The following is a 10,871-nucleotide window of genomic DNA, read 5'->3' on the forward strand; positions in this document are numbered from 1 at the left end:
ACTCATCAACCCCCCGGGACGACCAATAATATCAGGGATTGGGTCCCTATCCAGCAATCTATCCGAGTATCTGGACAGGAATCTACAGAAATATGTGTTGCAATTACCATCTTATATAAGAGATTCCACACAAGTATTAAACATCTTGGAGAACATAGAATGGATGGAAGATTATCTACTAGTAACCTGTGACGTCACCTCCCTGTACACTAGTATACCGCACGAAGGAGGTCGGGAGGCAGTAGAACACTTTCTAAGGAAAGACGACACAGTACCAGAACCTCAGAAGAAATTCATCCTGGAGGGAATAAGTTATATATTGACACACAACTATTTCAACCACGATGGAAAGTTTTACAGACAGCTGTGCGGTACAGCTATGGGGACCAGGTTCGCGCCGAGCTACGCGAACCTATATATGGGCAGATGGGAGAACATCTTTTGGGAGTCCTGCCCAGCCGGCGCGGACCTGGTATCCTATCATAGGTACATAGATGATATACTTATGATATGGAAGGGCCCCAGGGAAGATCTGGAACATACCATCAATGTTATGAATAACAACATCTGCAATCTAAGATTCACCTATGAGATCAGCAGCACTGAGATTACCTTTCTGGATCTAAAAATAACAATAGAAGATGGGAAACTTAAGACATCCACATACTTTAAACCTGTGGATTGTAATAATTACATCCACAGTGAAAGCTGCCACCACGCAAGTTGGAAGGAGAACATACCAAAAGGACAATTACTGAGATTAAAGAAGAACTGTTCTGACCAAGGCCTATGGGAAACACAAGCAGAAGAACTAAAGTCGAGATTCTTGGAAAGAGGATATGGGGAAGAAAAACTAAATAAAGACATAGAAGAAGTGAGGAGACGAGATCGCCAAGAACTACTCCAATACAAGAACAAGGAGAATAAGATTGGAAACAACTCTAATTCAATAGATGTCGCTTTCATCACTCAGTATAGTGAAAATAGGCGAACTATAGAAAGAATTATAAAGAACCATTGGCACATACTCAAAAACGACGACATAATAGGAGAAACTCTCATGGATAAACCCAGATTCATCTATAAGAAATCCAACAACTTAAAGACCATCTTGGCCCCAAGTATTCCTCGTCTAGGAACAACAGAAGAAAGAGATGTATCAGGCAAACATATACAAGGTTTTTTTCCATGCCCCAGTTGCAAGGCGTGCAAGAGAGGCTTGAAGATAAAACACTTCCTCTCCCACTATTCGACCAAGAAACACACCATCAGAGATCTGATCAGATGCAGCCACAAAGGAGTTATCTACATAGTGCAGTGCAGCTGCGGTCTCCAGTATGTTGGCCAGACTTCGAGATGCCTTAAAGATAGGATTCGGGAGCACCTACTACAAATCGAACACGGCAGCACAGAAACGGCACTATATAGGCACTTTACGCTTCAACATAAAGGCAACATGAAAGATCTCAGTTTCTATGGAATCCAAAAAGTGAAACCCAACTGGAGAGGAGGAGACTATGAGAGACAACTCCTGATATCAGAGTCAAGATGGATCTTCGAATTAGACTGCCTGTTCCCAAGAGGTTTAAACAATAAGGAGGATCTTTCTCACCTATTAACCCTGAAATAACTGCTATGCACAATGCTTTCAACTTCAAGGCCACCAGGAGAAGACACTATGACGGTCAAGACACTCTACCTAGACATAAAGTTAAGTGCATAATGTGGGTACAAGTGAGGACAAATATAACCCAAGAAACAACGCCATCAACCTAAAGAGAACCTATGGACTTCATTATATACAAAACACCCATCACTGCAGATAACTGATTAGAAGATACACATCATACAAAGAGATGATCTAACCTCTCCTAAACGATCCAGGAATGTACAGTCCGAACGATAGAACTCCCTCTCACACACTTAAGCAAAGGGATTATAGAAAAATCTAATATTGACTATTCTAGTCATCTAGTATCTTACACTTGATCCCCCCAAACCATCTGGTCTTCAGACTTCCCATATCTGACATGTCTAGCCCATTTCCCCAAATCCCAAGAAAGAGCCACAAATGTGTTAATAGAACTTAAGGAAGAGCACCTAGTATTCACTGACATCCAACAGAATGAAAATAGTTTTTTAACTTACACAAACTATCCAGGCATGAGAGTGATTTGTCCACTCTAACATTGACTTGCATATCATAGAAATAACCACTCTATGATGGAAAACAAACGTTTTTAAACACACATGTTTTTGGATGCACATGTTTTCGTCATTTAGTTACTATTTTACTATTTTATTATTTTATTATGTTACTATTTTACTATTTTATTAGACATTTCACAATATAAAATAACCGCTATCTGTCTGCCCAATCAAAAACAATCAAATCCCGGAGTGAGGACTTAACAAAATTTAGATCTTCGGTTTTACACATCCCAACTTCCGGTCCGATGTAAAAATCCGGAACCGGAAGTAGGAAAACCAATACTTCCGGTTTCAAACCAATTGACTTCCGGTTTGGAACAGAGGGAAAATAAACATCCGGTTCAGCAGAATTTCCGGTATGCATTAGACAGATTTACTGGGTTGACAAATGTCAATAGAAACGTTTGGGTAAGACCACAAATGGATAACCTGTCAAAAAACGTTGGCCATAATAGAAAAAACGCTTATTGATAAAAAAGATATTTGCCAATAAACACAGACACAGATCCGCCAGCACTCAGACACTTCCGGTTTAACCACTTCCGGTGTCATTGCGGTAATTTTTGGCGCAATTTTAAGAGAGTTCCTATTGGCCATGTATTACTATAAAAGACCCTGCTCACCTATCCTATACCATATACTAGTCTTGAGAAAGGCCCAAGCAGTGGGCCGAAACGCGTTGACATTTATATGGTGAGCTATATTTCTTGATCTATTTATATCTTTAACAGTATTATACTATGTTATGTTTCTTTATTTCTAGGCTTTGAGGATATCCCAGCTTTTTTATTGCCCTGTCTTTTATTGATATATTTTTTATTGTTATTTTTATCTTTTTTGCTTTTTATGCCTTGGAATTGAGGCATTTGAACTATCTTCAGATTGGATTAATAGGACCCATTGGAGGACAAGAGACATTTTATATGGACTCTTTTCAGGATATATAGTTTTCAGGATTAAAACCACGTTGTTACTAATTTGTATAACCTTTTTGTACAAACTTTTTGAATGTATCCCTAACATTTGTTCATCATCTAAGTTCAAATAATTGTTCACTGCCCCTGATTTAGTTATTATTGTTGATTAAGTGTGCATCAATTCACATTTTTGATAACACATGTTCACATGTTTGATTACACACTTTTATGGTATGTGATTTTCTTTTTTAATTTTTGAGATTACATCACATTAACATTTTTTGATATCACAATTTTTCTGATATCACATTTTTCTAGATGTGTACACACTAGTTTATTTTTTATCACCTTTTTTCATTTTCATTTTTATTTTCTTTTTCACTGCATATCATTTCACATACGGTTTTTGTTTATATATGATTTAGAGTTAAGTTCCACATTTATCCGTATAAGATTCTGTCCGCATAGGACACCTTTTTGAGCCGTATATTCTTTTTGTTGAAATTGTACTCTCCAATTTTGTGGGCACCACTCCACTAATCCGGTTTTAACTGTTTAATTTATGCAAGTTGTTTTACCACCCTCCATATCACCATAGGGAGTAGAGGGTGGTACATTGTCACGAAGTCCACCTTCCTTACATACAACCTTGGGGACACTCTGCCCTTGGAGGGTCCCATCCCCTTGATTTTTAACCCTACACATTTTACATTATATATCTTTTATTATGTACCATGGATCCATGTCTATAAGTTATATATTGTATTTGTAAATTGTAATAAATTGTGTTATATTATATATCTCACATCCATCTTCTAGGTGTCTTACTACCACATAAGCATCTACATCATACATTATAAATAAACCCCCACCATAAGGGTTTTTATCGCTTTAGTGTGAACACACTACTCACACACACACACACCAGACCTTGACTTAACTGGCGCTCCTCTCTATAACCTTTCTTAATAGTATTCCCTCTGTGGGTAGTGGGGGCCCACTTTAGATAGGAGCTATAGGTCCTTCAAGCGCTGTGAGTACAACACATATCTAATACACAGGAACTCTCACAAACAGGTCTAAGACAACGCAAAGGCAAAGCATACTGAACAGAGGCCCTTTAAATAAAAAGTGATGACATCACAATTCTGAGACTGCATCCTGTCTCACACGGATGATGCACACCAGTCTGGCCATAAAAGGAAGTGCAGGAAATGAGCAGCATCCCTCACAATCCACCATAGTCAGGAAGAGAGGTGAGTAAAATGGCTGCCAGCAGCACATGGCAAACAAAACAGGGGAAAAACCCTGACAGTAATCCTACATACAGGGGGCAGTTATATAGCATGCACTCCTATGTACAGGGGGAAGTTATATAGCATGTAATCCTTCGTACAGGGGGCAGTTATATAGTATGTAATCCTACGTAGAGGGGCAATTATATAGCATGTAATGCTATGTACAGGGGGCAGTTATATAGCATGTAATCCTACGTACAGGGGGAAGTTATATAGTATGTAATACTACATACAGGGGGCAGTTATATAGTATGCAATCCTATGTACAGGGGGCAGTTATATAGTATGTAATCCTACATACAGGGGGCAGTTATATAGTATGTAATCCAACGTTCAGGAGGCAGTTATATAGTATGTAATCCAATGTACAGGGGGCAGTAATATAGTATGTAATCCTACGTACAGGGGGCAGTTATATAGCATGTAATCCTATGTAGAAAGGGCAGTTATATAGTGTGTTATACTTCATACATAAAGCAGTTATATAGCATTTAATACTACATACAGGGGGCAGTTATATAGTATGTAATCCTATGTAGAAAGGGCAGTTATATAGTATGTTATACTACATACATAAGGCAGTTATATAGCATGTAATCACACATGCAGATGGTAAGTTATATAGCATGTAATCACACTTACATAGGGCAGTTACATTAGCGCTGCAGAATCTGTTGGCGCTCTACAAATAACCGATAATAATAATGTAATCACACACACATAGGGCAGTTATATAGCATGTTTACATATTATATTCAATTAACTTTATCCATTCTTGCAGAGGGGTTTCCAAGCACCCAATCAGGAGCATGGATGGAGACAACTTAAAAGAGCAAATAAACAAATAATATCAATGAAAACCTACAGCAATAATCACTAACACTATAGACAGCATAACATTATATATTTTGTAAATTACTATGAAAAATGGTAATTAAATAATTATGTGAACAATCTTATGTGTGCACTATCTATTTTCATTTCCACTGGGACATATATGTCCAAACAATAACATTCCTGTAATGAAAAATGAGGCATTTATGGATCATACTTATCTTTTACAAAACTCATATGTTCTTCTTCTGTAAAGTCTCTTGCCTTCTCCACTGTCATCCAAATACACACGTCTGTGCATGACTCAGGTACAGGCTTCTGATTGGCTGGCACTTGCATGTGCCTTAGTAACAACCATGGATTTTGTGCAATGATGAACCAATGTCACCAAGTCTACAAGACAGAGCTAATGAATGATAGGACCATGTCTGGCTTTCATTTGGTTATGTATTGGGATTTGACATCTTGCCAGGTTCATATCTCTGATTCCAATTCTAACAAAGTATCCTCTTGTCTAGGGTATTTTCTAAACCAGTTTAGAGCCTGGAAATGAGCAGACAGCTGGGAATAATTTTATAAGAATCTATCATTATTAACAGTCTTACAGCTCCATAGTGCAATTCACACCAGGGAAATACATGGAGGAGTGCAGATACTGCTATCTTTTTCTGTGAGGGATAATTGGGTTGGACCTGAGCTCTGGCTGACTGCAGGGTCTGGGTTCAGAAAAGGATTAGAACCTTATGGTTAATATTTCAGCACATTGCTGTCCTATTCCATATGTCTTTGTTTGTTCATTAGTGGTCATCGGGGATTTCATATAAATTATATTATTTTTTATTATCATTTATATCTCAAGTGTTTTCATATTCTAAAGTGCTGAGTATATGGTCAGGAGGACATACAATACATAACACGTATATAGAATTACATTCCAGATATTAGACAAAATTATAGATGAGAAACCAGCTACAAATAGGTATGAAGTGTATGGTAACTGTCTATGTTTAAAAAGACAGAATACCTCTAGGCACTTAAAGTTAAAGATTTATTCATGAAGACATAAAATTTAAAAAAAACACACGTATGATACCAGAATGTGAACGTCTTACGTGTTTCGGCGGTATCAGCCTTAAAGGGACACTGAACCCAATTTTTTTCTTTCGTGATTCTGATAGAGCATGCAATTTTAAGTAACTTTCTAATTTACTCCTATTATCAAATTTTTCTTCATTCTCTTGGGATCTTTATTTGAAAAGCAAGAATGTAAGTTTAGATGCCGGCCCATTTTTGGTGAACAACCTGGGCTGTTCTTGCTGATTGGTGGATAAATCCACCCCCCCCCCCAATAAGCAAGTGCTGTCCAGAGTACTGAACCAAAAATTGACTGTCTCCTTAGCTTAGATGCCTTCTTTTTCAAATAAAGATAGCAAGAGAACGAAGAAAAATTGATAATAGCAGTAAATTAGAAAGTTGCTTAAAATTACATGCTTTATCTGAATCATGAAAGAAAAAAAAATGTATTCAGTGTCCCTTTAATCATAGACATAGTGATAGTGCAGTAGTAATCAGATGAACACATGCTGAATATCTTAAAGAGATATAAACCTTGAATTAATTGGTACAAGTGACATATTAAATGATAAATAGAAAACATTTCAATCTGTATAGCAATAGGTTATGCCTCATACCTTATATGCTCACAATACATATCCTATTAGTGACAGTAATATATTGGCAACCTTGGTATCAGAGCTTAGAAAATGTTGCAAGTCAACTTAGTAAATAGAAACATAAGGGTAAGTAAAGTTATCTTAAAGGGACACCAAACCCAATTTTTTTCTTTCATGATTCAGACAGAGCAGCAATTTTAAACAACTTTCTAATTTATTCATACTATCAATTTTTCTTTGATCTCTTGATATCTTTATTTAAAATGCAGGAATTCAAAGCTTAGGAGCCAGACCATTTTAGGTTCGGCACCCGGTATAGAGCTTGCTTATTGGTGAATAGAGTTAGCAAACCAATAAGCAAGCATAACCCAGGTTCTGAACCAAAAATGGGCCGGCTCTGAAGCATTACAAAAAATGTCGTTGTTTTTTAAGTAAACAAATATATATATATATATATACTTTTTCTTTTTTTCTAAAACATCTATTTAAAATCATCCACTGTTTTAAAATAATATATAAAAAAGATTTTAAGAACCTTGCAATATTTCTATTACTGTAAGAAGATAGCTATAGAATGTTCTAGATGCTGTAAATAAGGATGATTCAAAATATGATTTTTGGGGTTAAAAAACAAACAAAAAAAAACCTGTGCAAAAAATCTCAGTCATTAACAAACAAGACACAGCAGAAAACTATTAAATCATAACAACACAATTTCCGATAGTAATTACATTTTAAAAAGACAAAAGTAACTTACAATCAAGAAAAAGTGAGTATTAAAGGGACAGTCAAGTCAAAATTAAACTTTCATGATTCAGATAGAAAATTCAATTTTAAAAAACTCTCCAATTTACTTTTAGCATCAATTTGCTTGTTCTCTTGGTATTCTTAGTTGAAAGCTAAACCTAGGTAGGCTAATATGCTAATTTCTAAGCCCTTGAAGGCCCGCCTCTTATCTCAATGCATTTTTACAGTTTTTCACAACTAGACAGCACTATGTGTGTCATATAGATAAACATTAAACTCACTCCCATAGAGTTATCTATGATGCAGCACTAATTGGCTAAAATGCAAGTCTGTCGAAAGAACTGAAATAAGTGTACAGTCTGCAGAGGCTTAGATACAAGGTAATCACAGAGGTAAAACGTGCATTATTATAACTGTGTTAGTTATGCAAAACTGGGGAATGGGTAATAAAGGGATTATCTATCTTTTTAAGCAATACAAATTATGGACTAGACTGTCCCTTTAAATAAAAAATAAACATTTTAAGAATGTGACTCCTTAATTATTTCTAGATGGTCTGTTTTCTCCCATTCCCTGCAGATCTCACAAGCTGTACAAGATACATATGATGTATTAAGTACAAATACATATGTAAATTTCTAGCCCCCACCCAATACCAAATGAATATACAAAAGTGAAGATTATAGGTGTCATAAATCTAGATGTGTAGACTGACATATACATCTAAAATTATGTAATAATAGAATTATTCCAAAACATCTTGTAATACTCAAAAACATGTAGAAAAAGCAAGTTTTATGCTAAGTTTTTCATGAGCTGGTAAAACGAAACAAATAAGTATGTGAACGCTGTGTTAAAATGAAAGTTGGTGCAGGATTTTGTGAAGCAATATTTTAACGTTTTACAAGTGCCAATTATGGTCAACTATGTAAACTTGGCCATAGTGTGTGTGTGATATATAGCATAGTCATGTGAAAAAGAAAGTACACTCTCTTTGAATTCTATTGCCTAGATTACGAGTTTTGTCGGTAATGCTGTGCGGTGCTAACGAGCAGTTTTCCCTCACCGCTCACCTGCAGACAATGCTGGTATTACGGGTTTTTACAAACCCGGCGTTAGCCGCAAAGAAGTGAGCGTAGAGCAAAATTTAGCTCCACATCTCACCTCAATACCAGCGCTGCTTACGGTAGCGGTGAGCTGGCAAACGTGCTCGTGCACAATTTCCCCATAGGAATCAATGGGGGAGAGCCGGCTTAAATAAAACCTAACACGCAACGTAAAGCTCCTAACGCAGCCCCATTGATTCCTATGGGGAAACACATTTTATGTCTACACCTAACACCCTAACATGAACCCTGAGTCTCCTAATTTTACACTTATTAACCCCTAATCTGCCGCCCCGACATCGCTGACACCTGCATTATATTATTAACCCCTAATCTGCCGCTCCGGGCACCGCCACCACCTTCATTATACTTATGAACCCCTAATCTGCTGCCCCCAACATCGCCGACACCTACATTATATTTATTAACCCCTAATCTGCCACCCCCAATGTCCCTGCAACCTACCTACAATTATTAACCCCTAATCTGCCGCCCCAACGTCGCCACCACTATATTAAAGTTATTAACCCCTAAATCTAAGTCTAACCCTAACACCCCCCTAACTTAAATATAATTTAAATAAATCTAAATAAAATAACTATCATTAACTAAATTATTCCTATTTAAAACTAAATACTTACCTATAAAATAAACCCTAAGATAGCTACAATATAACTAATAGTTACATTGTAGCTAGTTTAGGATTTATTTTTATTTTACAGGCAACTTTGTATTTATTTTCACTAGGTAGAATAGTTATTAAATAGTTATTAACTATTTAATAGCTACCTAGTTAAAATAAATTAAAATTTACCTGTAAAATAAATAATACCCTTAATTACAATTATACCTAACACTACACTATAATTAAATTAATTACCTAAACTAAATACAATTAAAAAAAATTATCTAAAGTACGAAAAAAACAAACACTAAATTACAGAAAATAATAAAATAATTACAAGTTTTTTAAACTAACTACACCTAATCTAATCCCCCTAATAAAATAAAAAAGCCCCCCAAAATAATAAAAAGCCCTACCCTATAGTAAATTACAAATAGCCCTTAAAAGGGCCTTTTGCGGGGCATTGCTCCAAAGTAATCAGCTCTATTACCTGTAAAAAAAAGTACAATACCACCCCCCAACATTAAAACCCACCACCCACACACCCAACCCTACTCTAAAACCCACCCAATACCCCCTTAATAAAACCTAACACTAACCCCTTGAAGATCACCCTACCTTGAGAAGTCTTCACCTAGCCGGGCCGAAGTCCTCCACGAAGTCGGGCGAAGTGGTCCTCCAGACGGGCAGAAGTCTTGATCCAAGCCGGGCCAGAAGAGGTCCTCCAGACGGGCAGAAGTCTTCATCCAGACAGCATCTTCTATCTTCATCCATCCGGCGCGGAGCAGCTTCATCTTCAAGACATCCGACACGGAGCATCCTCTTCAAACGAAGTACAACTGAAGAATGAAGGTTCCTTTAAATGACGTCATCCAAGATGGCGTCCCTTGAATTCCGATTGGCTGATAGAATTCTATCAATAGAAAAAATCCTATTGGCTGATGCAATCAGCCAATAGGATTGAGCTTGCATTCTATTGGCTGATCCAATCAGCCAATAGAATGCCAGCTCAATCCTATTAGCTTATTGGATCAGCCAATAGGATTGAACTTTAAACCTATTGGCTGATTGCATCAGCCAATAGGATTTTTTCTACCTTAATTACGATTAGCTGAAAGAATTCTATCAGCCAATCGGAATTCAAGGGACGCCATCTTGGATGACGTCATTTTAAGGAACCTTCATTCTTCAGTTGGAGTTCGTTTGAAGAGGATGCTCCGCGTCGGATGTCTTGAAGATGGAGCCGCTCCGCGCCGGATGGATGAAGATAGAAGATGCCGCCTGGATGAAGACTTCTGCCCGTCTGGAGGACCTCTTCTGGCCGGCTTGGATGAAGACTTCTGCCCGTCTGGAGGATCACTTCGCCGGCTTCGTTGAGGACTTCGGCCTGGCTGGGTGAAGACTTCTCAAGGTAGGGTGATCTTCAAGGGGTTAGTGTTAGGTTTCATTAAGGGGGTATT

The sequence above is a fragment of the Bombina bombina genome, chromosome 12 (assembly GCF_027579735.1).
Source record: "Bombina bombina isolate aBomBom1 chromosome 12, aBomBom1.pri, whole genome shotgun sequence".
Classification (NCBI taxonomy): Eukaryota; Metazoa; Chordata; class Amphibia; order Anura; family Bombinatoridae; genus Bombina; species Bombina bombina.